Genomic DNA, 13,685 nt, shown 5'->3' with positions numbered 1-13,685 from the left:
AGGACCAGGCTGTGAGCAAAGGCCTAACAGCAGGGTGCCAGCTGCTATCCAAGACAAATTAAAGACCCAAGCCACATCACCAATGCACTCACATCACCAATGCACTCACATCACCAATGCACTCAATGTGTTTGCAGGGCTAGGCTTATTTAGAGGGACACATTTTCTTTACAAACCTTTCACCAACAAAAAACACGAAGAGATGCTTCAAAGCATCAGCCTACCTAGTAGCCTGGTGTGTGCGTGAAAGCTGCTACTCCTCATTTGGCCTTGTGCTGTCAGCTCAAGTGCAGTATTTGGGATTATCTAGCCAATTACTACGCTGGTGTTCTAGCTGCCTTCTCAAGTGATTTCCCTATTAGGGACTCCCTAATAGAAACATTTTGTTTTCCCTAGAAGAAAATCCTTTGTAATCTGTGCCAGAGTTTGGATTTATTTCCACAAGTCGAACATAACCCTTTTCTCCTGGTTGTCTTAGGACGTGGTGTTCTTGCTGCTAATTTATGGGGAGCACTTTGCATCATGCTCTCCAGCTTGGCGATCATCATTTTCTGTTTTTGAAAACAAAGGTGTTTCTTACAGTGGAAAATTCTTCATGTGCACTCATAAATTTGTTGTAAATGTGTATTTTAATTTTGCAGAAAAGCAGGGAGCTATTGTGGTTTGTTGGAAAACCTCTTGCAGGATTAAGTGATACTCTTATGATGCCAAGTCAGAAGCTTCTAGCATTTGGGGCCTATTTATTATTTATTATGACTCAGATTGACACTTAGTTGAGTTGGAATTTCAAGTATGCAACATAATGGCTAATTCCCTCAGCAATAAATTATGCCTACAATTCTACAAACTCTAATAGCTCCCATAAGGTGAATGGCCGTGGTTGTAATTTTAGGTCTAGTGGCTTGGCTCTTCTCACATATAACCATATGTGAGACTTAGAGAGGTCAGATTGGTGAGCACATGCTTTTAGTTCAATTATGCAGCATTTGTGTGGCTTAAGTATGGATATAATATATGGATCAAGACCAAAATGGACATGAATACCTATGTATAAGTTGGCATTACTTTGGCTTTCTCCTCATCACCACCTACAGACTTTTTTAAAGAAAACTCTCCTCTGAGCTTTAGAAAGCTACCCAGGCTGCCTTGATTTTTGTTATCTGTGCTCCTGGACCCTTCTCTGAAATGTTTCTGCTGGCAAACCTCTGACTGGCTCCCTGTTCCTTTTTTTAATTATTTTTTTTAGATGGAGTCTCACTCTATTGCTCAGGCCTGGAGTGCAGTGGCGTGATCTCCGCTCACTGTAACCTCCTCCTCCCTGGTTCAAGCCACTTCTCCTGCCTCAGCCTCCTGAGTAGCTGGGATTACAGGTGCATGCCACCACACCTGGCTGATTTTCATATTTTTCGTAGAGATGGGGTTTCACCATGTTGGCCAGGCTGGTCTCGAACTCCTGACCTCAGTTGATCCACCTGCTTCGGCCTCCTAAGTGTTGGGATTACAGGTGTGAGCCACCGCACCCGGCCTCATTTTCTTTTTAAAAGAAATGTTTTTTTTGTTTTCCTCCTTATGCCTTCTAATTCATTCAAAAGTGCAGTGACAGTCCATTGCTTTTTTCCTGGACGGAATAAAAAACCTCCCTTGTGTTCTCTGTCTCAGCTCGAATGAATAGGGAAACTCAAAGAACACACCCTGCAATTCACTCAGGAAGATCCTTCACTCTTCAGGAACGTGTTCCCTTTGGTCATCATATTTATTCATCTTCTACTTTACTAGATTTGGAAACTTCTGCAGTTTCAATCAAAGAAATGGTGCTGGCATTCAAAAGGAAGATGGAGAATTCACTGGAGAACTACAATGGTGAGGAACTTGATGTTCCATGTGAATAATCTCTGACCCACATTTTTGTTCATTCATTAATTCATTTGTTCATTCATTCTTAACATTTATGGTGTGCCTGAGCAGTAGTAGACGCTGTGCTCAGTGCTAGAGAAATTGAGATAAATGACGCTATCTCTTTTTTTGCTGATGATATAATAGTATTCCCAGAAAACCCAGGAGACACTAATAAAAATGTATAAGAATATAATTTTTGAAACATAATTGGATCAATAATAATTTAAAAACATAAGCACGTTTTTCATACTATCAATACAATGTGGAAATGAAAGTGGGAAAAGTATTCAATTCAAGATAATGACATAAAACTATGAAATATTTAGAAATAAATTTAGCAAAAAAAGTGAAGAAGCTATATGAAGAAACCTGAAATAAATCTCAACAACTAGAAGGTCATACCACATTCTTAGAAGGGGAGACATTATATCATAAAAATGTCAAATTACCCCAAACTATTACATATGTTTAGTATAATGCCAATAGACTCTCAGCCATTTTTAAGTGGATAAAATAATCTCAAATTTCATATAGAAAAGTAAACACCTCAAAATAATGATAAAAGTATCTAAAAATGGATACTTTTCTTATTAGATCAGTATATTCAACGAAACTACTATGATAAAAATCAATATGTTATAGACACAGAATAAACAAATCAGTAGAATAGAATATAGAATCAAGAATATATCTCAATGGCAACAATAGACACTGAGGATTACGAGAGTAGAGGGAGAGGGAGTGGGGCAAGGATTGAAAAACTAAGTATTGGTTACTATGCTCAGTACCTGGATGACAGGATCTATTGTACCTCAAACCTCAGCATCACACAAGATACCCAGATAACAAACATGTACATGTACTCCCTGAATCTAAAATAAAAGTTAAAATTATAACAAAAGAATATATCTCAGTATATATGAAAAACTATATGATAAAGGTAGTACCTCAGTGCAGTAGGAAATAAATTATATAGTTATTAAATATTTCATTAATAAACAGTAACATTATAAATCATTAATAAATAGTGTCAGTATAACTATCTTTCTTGAAGAAAGTGAAGATGGACCTACTACACAAAACATGCAAATATAAATTCCAGGCTGGGCAGAGTGGCACAGGCCTGTTGTCCTAGCTACTCAGGAGGCTGAAACATGAGAATTGCTTGAACCTGGGAGGCGAAGGTTGCAGTGAGCTAAGATGGTGCCACTGCACTCTAGCCTGGGTGACAGAGTGAGACTGTCTCCAAAAAAAAAAAAAAAAAAAAAAAAAAAAAAAATATATATATATATATATATATGTATTCCAGATGCCCTGAAGATTTAAATGTAAACAAGAAGATAATAAATATTTCAGAAGAAAATATAAGAGATTATATGTAACCAGTTATGAATACTAAATAAGTTATGAAAGAATATGTATTTAGAATGAGAAAACAGTTGCAACCAATTACAAATCTGAAAAAGCTAACAAATATCACAAACATTAAAAATACATTCTTTGGTTTCATAATCTTTGATTGCCCCTTCAGAGGACAACAATTTTGTAATACGTTTTTCATAGAGAGAATAGAGAGATAACTCAGTTGTTCTAGCATGGTTGATTGAAGTTTTAAAAAACTACTGATAGTTTACAGTAATTTTTTTTCCAGTGTCCCAAGTTAGATTAATATCACATAAATTTTTAGGATTGATGTCAAATTTGGAAAAGCCTTTATTGAGGAGAAAACTTCTGTCTTTTTGAGGCATCAGTGAAACTTGAATTCTCTAGATTAATGGCTCTGATGATTACAAGAATTTCCCATAGATGATTAGCTTCTGGCTGTCTTCTGGTTTCTCCTCCACTACGTAACATACTCCTGGTGCTGGGCCCTGAAGTTCATATTCATGCTGAGATGTGGACTCTTGCCCTGCACCTCTGTGTGGCTCAGGAGCCGGAGGAGCACTCCTAGAAGCCAGTGTTCTACCAGAACGCTGGTAATCATGTAACTGACACAGAAGCGACTGAGATCCACCTAAATATAGCCTAGATTTCCACTAAACCCTAATGAAATATCCTCAACTCACCTTCTGTTAGCTGGATCCCCCAAATGCTCATGGCCTGTCTAACGTCACCCAATATAGAAGGAAAATTGGAGTGGAGAGAGACAGCAATCTTAAGCATTTTGGTTAAAATAGCTTAAATTGTACAAAAACTTGTAAAAATATTGACCATGTTGCTAGGCCATTGCTGGGTCCCCTCTCAGGGACATGAACTTAAGTTTCATTAGTTTACTATTATGTTGTGTTCCTTCTTTTATTGGCAACCTGCTTGATGCTGTATTGGACACAGTATTAAGTTCACTGAGCCCCCGCCCCCCCATCAATCTTTGTGTGTCCGTATGTGTGTATCTGTGTTTATAGCATTTAAAAATTTCCTTGCAATTTTTCTGGTCACACTACATCATGGGTCCAAATAAGTCAGGCTTGCTTTTCTGGCTTCAAATCTTTTTTTTTAAACCCTGGAATCTCAATACAGGAACATTAAACACTACGGCTGCAGTAATTTTAGAGTCAATGTCCTGAAAATGAGAAATTCCGATGAAATGATGTACTGCACGACATCGTTTCCAGCCCCTGCACCAGCACCGAGGCTTTGCATACATTTTTCTCCTTCATTTTCATATGTATTATATTTACCATCAATCTTGTGGCAAGTTGCAGAGCAGGGAGATTGGGTGACGTGGTTCTCTGATTGAAGATCAATCCATAAATGGTCCTTTCCTGCTCTGGATGAAAAAATGTGAGAACACAGCATTGCTACTCATGGGTCTTTCTTTTAACCCTGCTAGGAACTTCAGTCCTGGTAACAGTAGCAAAGAAGTCAGCCAAAGGTCCGAAGAAGAGAAAAACTAAACAAGAGGAAGGAAGAAAAACCACAAGGAGTGATTGGTCACCTGAAGACCATTTCTGATGAGCTGGAATATAAAGACAAGAATCCCTGAAACGTCAAAAGAAGGCCTTGGATAAAGAACTCAAAGCCCAATTAATCTGTGGGGAAAATGCTTTTCTTTATTAATGGACTATTTTAAAATTTTTCATGCCCTTCGTAAGGTTTTGGTCTCCTGAACGTAAGCGCTTAATGCAACCAGTTTTGAAATATTTCCCATTTTAAAATTGGAAGACTTATCCCTCAGACCAAGGCCTTTCTCCATTCCAAGAGATGTAATCTTATCTCTGTCCAAATAGGGCACTACCCAGGAGAAAAGTGTGTGTGTGTGTGCCTGTGTGTGTGTGTTTAAGTCCACTCTTATCAGCTTTGGAGGAGACTTCTTTGCAAACACACACACACACGCACACACACACACGGTTTTGACATTACTGGTCTAACCACATTGCAATTGCAATAATGAAAAGCAGAATGGGCAGAAGCCCAGGGGCTTTGGGTGTGTTTTCCAGAATGGATTACAAAAATTGGTGGGAAAGAAATAGCTTCATGTACAGAAAAGGATTTGGAAATAAGGGCATCAAGAGCTTTCTGGGAAGAAATGTGAACCAGATGGAAGAACCCAAAATTAAGAATGATGATGAAAGGAAAGAAGTAGTTGTTTCTTAGAAGCAGTGGGGCAGGGAGGTGGGGGAAGATGCGTCCATTCTCTGTTACCTAGTTGTCAAGATACTAGTATGAGAGGAAGGGTGGTGCAGTGCAAACGACATAAGATTTGGGACTGTGTGATCTGTGTTACTGTTCTTCTCCAGATTTGCTTGCTCCAGCTGCCTCTGGGTGCTGGCCACTTGCTCAGCAGAGAAGCCTTGACCACTCCCTTTCCCCCATCTCTTAACATTGTCAGCTGTCCCAGCCTCCCCAAGGTGGGGATCCTGACTTTTTTTTTTTTTTCTTTTTTGAGACAAAGTCTCGCCCCGTCACTTAGGCTGGAGTATAGTGGTGTGATCTTGGCTCACTGAAACCTCTGCCTCCCAGGTTCAAGCGATCCTCCCACCTCAGCCTCCCAAGTGGCTGGGACTATAGGTATGCACCACCACACCTGGCTAAGTTTTGTATTTTTGGTAGAGATGGGGTTTCGCCATGTTGCCCAGGCTGCTCTCAAACTCCTGACCTCAAGTGATCCACCTGCCTCGGCCTCCCAAAGTGCTGGAATTAGAGACCTGAGCAACCGTGTCCAGCCAGGACCCTGCTTCTGTATGACTTCACTATGCTCACTGGGCAGAACTGTAGCAAGCCCACCCCTGACCTTTCAACAACGCCTAGGCTCAGGAGTGTTGGGAAGTGGCATGAGATCTGACCTCCCTAGTGGCTGACTGGAGAGCTCAGGACTGACACTCCCAGAAGTGTTGGGGGTTCGTGCTTCTAGAAGTGTCAGGCATCCTTTGAGCAGTGACAGACAGGAGACAGGAAAGACCTGGCAGATACATTCTGTTCCCTCTGTCCCCACAATGGACTATTGTGAAAAGCACATGACCTCTCTGGAGATGTCCTGCATAAAAAAGGAACCAGCTGTGTTTTCTTTTTTTTTTTTTTTTTTTTTTGAGACGGAGTCTCGCTCTGTCGCCCAAGCTGGAGTGCAGTGGCGCGATCCTGGCTCACTGCAAGCTCCGCCTCCTGGGTTCACACCATTCTCCTGCCCCAGCCTCCCGAGTAGCTGGGACTACAGGCGCCCGCCACTGCGCCCAGCTAATTTTTTGTATTTTTAGTAGAGACGGGGTTTCACCGTGGTCTCGATCTCCTGACCTTGTGATCCGCCCGCCTCGGCCTCCCAAAGTGCTGGGATTACAGGCGTGAGCCACCGCGCCCGGCCCCAGCTGTGTTTTCTAGTGATGCTGTGGCCAGCCCAGTGATGAACCACACTTACATGTTTTCCCTCCTTTCTTGCCTCCCTTCCCTTTCCCCCTTACTCTTGCTGTCTTGAGACTGCACTCCTTAATAAAGCATCAGCACACAAGCTCTGCTTCACAGGCTTGATTTTCTAAGAAACCCGGGGTAAGACAAGAATCTTTTTCAGCTCCTTATATATCACAGTGGAGCTACTAATCCTGCTTTCCCCCTCACGGGAATGGGTATGCCTTCAGTGAGCAATCCATACAATATCGCAAGCCATGATGTGATACGGACAGAGATTTTAGATTCAGTGGTATGGAGATTGCGGATTACTTTAAATATCATGCCATTAATTTAGGTATGTAGCATGTACATGGTAATTTAAAAGTAACACAATAGGGAATGATCAGGTTGGTTCTAAACAGTTATGACCTGAGGAAAGAGATTACGATGAGTTTTAAAGCCACTGCATTATACAATGATTGATATAATTTGTTTATGAAACACTTGAATGTATTCATTTAACAATACAAGATTAATAATAAAACTTTGTCCTCAGTTTATTAAGCATTCTTAACTTGCTGGTGGCACAAGTGGTTTACTCTTTTTCAGTTACTGTTATCAAATACATGCTGTCAAATCTCCTTGTATTACTTCTCTATTGCTGTGTTACAAATTACCACACATTATCAGCTTAAAACAATACCCATTTCTGACATCACAGTTTCTGTAGGTCAGAAGTCTGGCATGGCTTAAATGGGTTCTCTGCTAAGGGTCTCACACTCTAGGAGTCAGCTAACTGGGTACTTACCAAAGGATCTTGGAAGAGCCTACCTCCAAGATCATTCAGGCTGTGGGCAGGACAACCTTGTGGCTGTAGGACTGAGGTTCCAGTTTCCTAGTTGTCAGTGGGGGGTGTTGTCATCTTCTAGAAGCTTCTCACGGTCTATTGCCAAGGGCCTTCTCACAGGCTATCCACAGACCCATTTGCAACATCGAAGCTGGCAGCAGAATTCCTTAGTGTACATCCCCATTATGCTGAAATCTGACTTCCTCTTCTGTTGCCAGTCAGAGAAAACTCTCTGTTGCAGTCGGCTCTATATTAGCCAGTGGAGTACTCCTGTATTCATCCAGGTCTTTAGAGACACAGATGCCAAAATGGGATTAGATGTGCAAGGGATTTATTGGGGGAAAAATGCTTGTGAAGGAGAAGGAGCAGGAGATGGAGGAGGTTGAGAGCACTACCAGGTCGTGATGTTGATCAGAACCCTGTGAAGGAGACAGGGAAGAAAAAAGAAGCACGGTATTAGACGACAGTGTGGTTCTAAGATAGTTCCATCAAGGCTGCCAGGAATGAGCCCGCCTTCGTGTCCCTCAGCCAAAGGAAAGCATGATCTTGGTTCCAGTGCGGTGGTAGATGGCAGTCTGCAGCAAATGGGCTGTTATGTTCTCTGCAGTAGGAGATCTGAGAGCACATTTTCATGGCCACCACACCTGCAAACTCTAGGGCTCTTCCATGGGCTACACCAATGACTCATGATTACAAAGATTCTCCTTAAAACCCCTATATCTCATAGTTGTCTGTGTATTTAAACTGGAGAGAGGTGGAGGGCTTGATGGGGTAGCTGAGCAAGTTCAGCCTCTCTCATCAGAGGCACCCCCCTCACCTTATTTTTGGCTTTCTTTAAAATGTGGTGTCATTATGGTTCTTTGTTACTAGCTTTGGGTTTGGTAACCAATTTTTGGAGCAACATGAAAAGGTCCTCTCATCCTATTTATCTTTCAATAAAAGAACAAGTCGCTTCTATACTTCTTAGATGTTTAGTTCTTCTTAATGAGAATCTCTACATGCTCTTGTTTATTATATTATGTTTTTCTTTAAAAAATTTCTTTCAGTATAAAAGGGGTATATTCTCTTCAAGGAAAAATGTGAAAATATGAAAAAGTAGAAAGCGAAAAGTTATACAGTGACCTATAATGTAAAAATAACAAACATTAATATTTTAAGTATTTTTTTCAGGCCTTTTTTTCTATAGAATTTTATATTCTGCCTCCCTTTCCTACCCTAAAAGTTTATAGCATAAACCTTTAAATTTTCTTTTAAAAATAAGTTTTCGGTGATTGTAAAAGTAGTACTGGTTTGATGCTGCAAATTGGTAATATGAACTGTGATTCTGCTGCCTAGAGATAGCCACTATTAATATTGCATTTCCTTCCAAAAATATGTAAAAACCTGTGATAGTTCTACTTGTTTTATTTTGCATCTATTCTTTTCCATTAAAATGTTATGAGCATGTTATTCATAACATGTTACAGATAACTGACTACTTTAAAAGGTGGCAATTTAAATACCTGCGTAATTTTCTATAGTGTGAATTCTCTTGTTGTGTATATAGATGTCTAACTATTCACCATTGTAAATAATTCTGTGACATGCATATTTCCTTACCTTTCTTATGATTTTCTTAGGGCAGATGCCTGGGAGTAGGGATACTAAGTCAAAGGTGATATATATTTTGAAGGATTTTGATAAATATGTTACCAAACTGTTTTCCAGAAATGTACCAATTTACCCTCCCATCAACAGTGAATGAGAGCATTTTCTATTCTTAACCCGTCGCCCCTCCTTATCTTGGCTTCAACTCACTGGTAGTTTCTCTTATGTATCCTACTTTCTTTATCCATGCGAAGATGTCCTGAGCTGGTTGTGAGGGAGATGGTTTCCCGTGAGAGGAGAACAATCAATCGTTTTTGGTATATCTTTAATTCAGTTTCTCATTTCTGAATTTAGAATCTACCACGAAGCACATATATTTTCCTTTACATCTATAGAACAATATTCAAATACGTCTGTGTCTGGCTTGCTGTAATCATAGGAGGCTTTTCTGATTCTGCTACTTATATTTTTTTCTGCTTTCTCAGAAGGAATCTTTTTCCATCTTGCTCTTCATCTACAGCCCTTGGCTACTTTTTTCCAGGAACCAACTTCTTTAGAGACTGCCTCTGACATAGAATTTAAAGTGACAATATACCTTCAAACAGTAGAAAATTGAAAAGAAAATTAACTGACTTCATTATGGTCATGGTTGCAAAATGTTTGGCTGGCTAGGCTTACAGGTTTAGTTTCTGACTCTGGAGCGGAATGTTTCCCTGTGAGGAACTGTTTCATGTGTTGCTTAAGTCTTGGCCTCACTGGCATCTGTTCTAACCAACAGGAAGCGTTAACTTTGCCTGGAAAAGACTTGGGGACATCTTCATGATTTTCTGTGAGGTTTGGTCCTGTACTGGGGGTTTCCAGACTTGGGTCAGTGAATCATGGTGGGGGTGATGGTGGAAACTTTCATGACTAGGAGACAGACTGAGTGCATCTGCTTACTCCAGCCTCCACTGATGTCTGGTGCCCAGCAAGACAGGCAGATGTGTGTCGCAGTCGGGGCTCTCTCAGTGCACCAGGCCTACATGGCTGGAGCCCTTTCATTAGGACCCAACTTCTCTCTGATGTCAACAGGCCTTTTTTTCCACAGGCCTTTGTATGTCTCCACAAGACATGAGAGAAACATTTGTGCAAGCTTTTAATCCCAAATTTTCTCTTAGTCTGATACCTGAAGCAGAGAAGGCACCGTACTGGATTCATAGTTAGGGTAGATGCACAGTGCTACCAATCTCATCTTGGAGGCAGAGTCATTTTGCCCATGACTGTAGTCACATGAACCCCACATCTGGCAGGTAGCCCTGAGAGGACCATGGTGAGCATGGACTCTACTGAAGGTCCCATTCTTTCTGATATTCCAGGAAAGGAGCTCTCATTCCCATCTGTTCTATGTGAGCACAAGACCAACACAGCTGGTCTCAGACATGATCACATCCATGTTGATATAAGAATGTGTTCAAATAAGCAATCTGTAGTTTGGAGATTTAATTAACCCCACAAAATAACTATCTTCTGTTCCCTGCATGATGGCTTTCCATGAGTTAAGTATGCTAAGATCTCGCTCTTGGGCCATCACAGTAATGTTATGTCAAAAATTGTCCTGGGTCCAGCTAAACCATACCGTTTTTGCCTACCACTTCTAGACTGGAGAGGAAGTTGAAAGGAAACGTTTCTTTTGTCCAGAGAACAAGGGTAGATTTGGACCTAGTGTTTGTTAAATGAGAGGTAAGGGAAAAGGACTAGGGGAAGGATGAGAAGTCTTGAGTCAGGGTTCTTGGGTCTTCGTTGCTTATTTTGAGCCCACTAGATGTACAAGTCAATAAAGGCAAAGCAATAGTAGGATTACATAAGGGCTCAGAGAATCCTAGCAGTGTACACAGTCAATAGGGGATATTTGAATTCAAGATTGAAACAATTATTATTTTCTATTTTTATACTCCCTTCCCCTCTCCTTTTTCCTAGTAAATGCAGGATAAAACTCACTTCAGAAATTCCTTGAATAAACACTAGTGTTATGGCCTCTGGTGAAACAAGCCTGTGGGTAGTTGGATTATAATTAGAAACAAAATGAGTCTAATGGGAGGGGAAAAAAAGGAAAATTTGAAATTTGGAATGGGCCAAAATTTGGATCAGAGTATAATGATCTGGTAGATATCAGATTGGATAATACAGAGAAGAGGACAGAAGGAAAGAAAGAAAATGTTTAAAAATAAATTAATTGCAGCCACATAACAGATCCTTTAGCAAAATTAGAAGCAGCCTGAACCAACACAACACACAACTCTGAATTAATAGACTATGTTCAACTTAATGGCTATGCAAGCCAAGGAAGCAATACAATGGTGAGTCACTTAAAATAAGGCATAATTTATTCTGGAACAAAGAAAAGAGAACAAAAGGGTTGAAAGACTAAAATGAAGATAAAAAGTTTAGATATGTGCATCCAAAATCCTGAGGAGGCTAGAAGCATTCCAAAGCAAGACAGAATGAGCAACGAGAAGTGAGAAGAATGCACTTAAAGAAATGTTTTTGTGTTTGTTTGTCTTATTTTAGGCTTCACAACGAATGTAAAAGACAAGTCTCAGGAAAAGATGTAATTCTATGGAAGAAAAAAGATAGAAACTAACATTACCCAAATGAAAACAGATGACGATAAAGATCATTTCTTGAACAATATCTTCACATCATGGCTGGGCAAAGTGGAAAGAGACGGAAAACTGGTAATTATTGCCAACAGACTTAAAATACGTATTTAGGCAGTAAACTTTTTATTATTTTATTTCTTTATTTTTAATTTTGCAAGTACCTCATGAATACATTTTTTAAAAATAACAATTGAAATGATGCAGTCAAAGAAAAAGTTCCTCCTTTGGCCCCACCAAATTCCACTTTCCTGTCCAAAGAGTTAATCAAAAAACATACTGGAAATAACAAATCTGGAAGGTCATAATTTTCTCCATAAGAAAAATATATGCTAGTTATGCCTTGCTACTCTTATTATGCTCACTTTTGATTATCAGGGAACTTTGAATATAAAATTTCTAGTATTGCTATTTCTCTTTTGAATTTTGTGATGCTAAAATGTTCTTGAAATTAAAATGTTCCACCCCTTCCCACTCTTCAAATCCCCATCTGTTCTCTTGTGAGCACAAGACCCACACAGCTGGTCTCAGACATGGTCACATCCACATTGATATAAGAATATGTTCGAGTAAGCAATCTGTGGTTTGGTGATTTAATTAATTCTACAAGACACCTAAAAAGTGCCAGGTGGAAGGACACAGATAAATAAGACAGGATCCCAGCCTTTAAGGAAATCTTGGCATAACACTAAGGAAAACTCAATATTTTCATCCAGCAGAAGCTGGAACTGAAGTGACTAGTGCCTAGGCTTTGGAGTCATGCAGATCTGGGTTTGAATCCAGCCCTGCCACCTATCATTTCCATGATCTTTAGAAGATGATGATAATGACACTTCATAAGATTTTGTCATGCGTTGCCTTTTCACACTGCTCCATGCCACCTCACACTTTATGGCAACAGATTCTATCCCTCTGGCCACAGAAGTGGGCCCAAGATAGGTCAGTTAGTGTTTATTATCTCTGGTCACAGTGATTGGTTCAGAGAGGGACACAGAATCTAATCTGGGCCAATCAGATTCCTTCTCTGAGATTTTATCTTTTTCTATCTGGAGCTAGAAGGGAAGAATTTTTTTTCTTTTGGATGATGAGGCTTTAAGCAAATAATTTCAAGGGTGACTGCAGCCATTGTTTCAGTGTCACGGGAACAGAGAATAAAGCAGTTGAAAAATATTTTATTATGCATTATTTGAAATGATAAAATCAATATATATGTACATGTCTATGTATAAACACAATAACCCCATTCCTTGACCATTCTTTAGAGGTGATTACTATCCTGAATTTTGTGTTTATCATTTCTTATCACAAGTATAGATATACCTCAACAATTTATTTTTGAGCAGTTTTTTGAACTTTATAAACAATATACTCTATGTTGTCTTCTTCATTCCACTACATGGACAAAAAAATTAAGAATTCTGACTACCTCAAGTTGTTGGTGAAGTCTGAAGTAATGGGAACTCATATCTCCTATAGAAATGTAAATTAAGAGAACCACTCTGGATAATTAATCTGGCATTATCTTGCCAAGCTGAATATGAATGTAGCCTAAGATTTTGCAATTCCATGTCTAGGTATATGCACTGGAAAAACATTTGCTCACGTACTGTGCAGACGTTTACAATGACTTGCAGAGTCTCTCTTGATGAGGAAGGTAAAAAAAGAAAGTAAGCCAAGTGTTATTGATGGGGGGATAGGTGACTATGTTGTGCATTCACATGGCAGAGTAGTATGCAGGAGTGGATATGGAGGAGCCACAGGTACATTCAACAGTGGGAACAGATTTTAGAGGCAATATTGAGGAAGAATAAATTATTTTCAGGAACAGTTGGACTCTGTGGAGAGTTTTGTATGCTGTCCTCTTGGACTTTAGATCAATAACTGGCCCTGACAGCAGCCCA

The 13,685-nt window shown here is 39.7% G+C and overlaps 1 long non-coding RNA gene across 1 annotated transcript in view; it reads left to right on the top strand.

The window, feature by feature from the left end:
* Positions 1–11,764, top strand: part of LOC102115920 (uncharacterized) — a 175,533-nt gene extending 163,769 nt beyond the window's left edge. The window contains exons 2-4 of the long non-coding RNA XR_012413709.1: positions 1,777–1,860; positions 4,727–5,904; positions 11,696–11,764. This is a non-coding gene — a long non-coding RNA (uncharacterized lncRNA). The remainder of the gene's footprint in view (positions 1–1,776; positions 1,861–4,726; positions 5,905–11,695) is intronic.
* Positions 11,765–13,685: the final 1,921 nt, after the last annotated feature.

Source organism: Macaca fascicularis, chromosome 6 (genome assembly GCF_037993035.2).
Source record: "Macaca fascicularis isolate 582-1 chromosome 6, T2T-MFA8v1.1".
Lineage (NCBI taxonomy): Eukaryota > Metazoa > Chordata > Mammalia > Primates > Cercopithecidae > Macaca > Macaca fascicularis.
The sequence above is the reverse complement of the archived record's forward strand: the minus strand, read 5'-3'. Positions and strand labels throughout refer to the sequence as shown.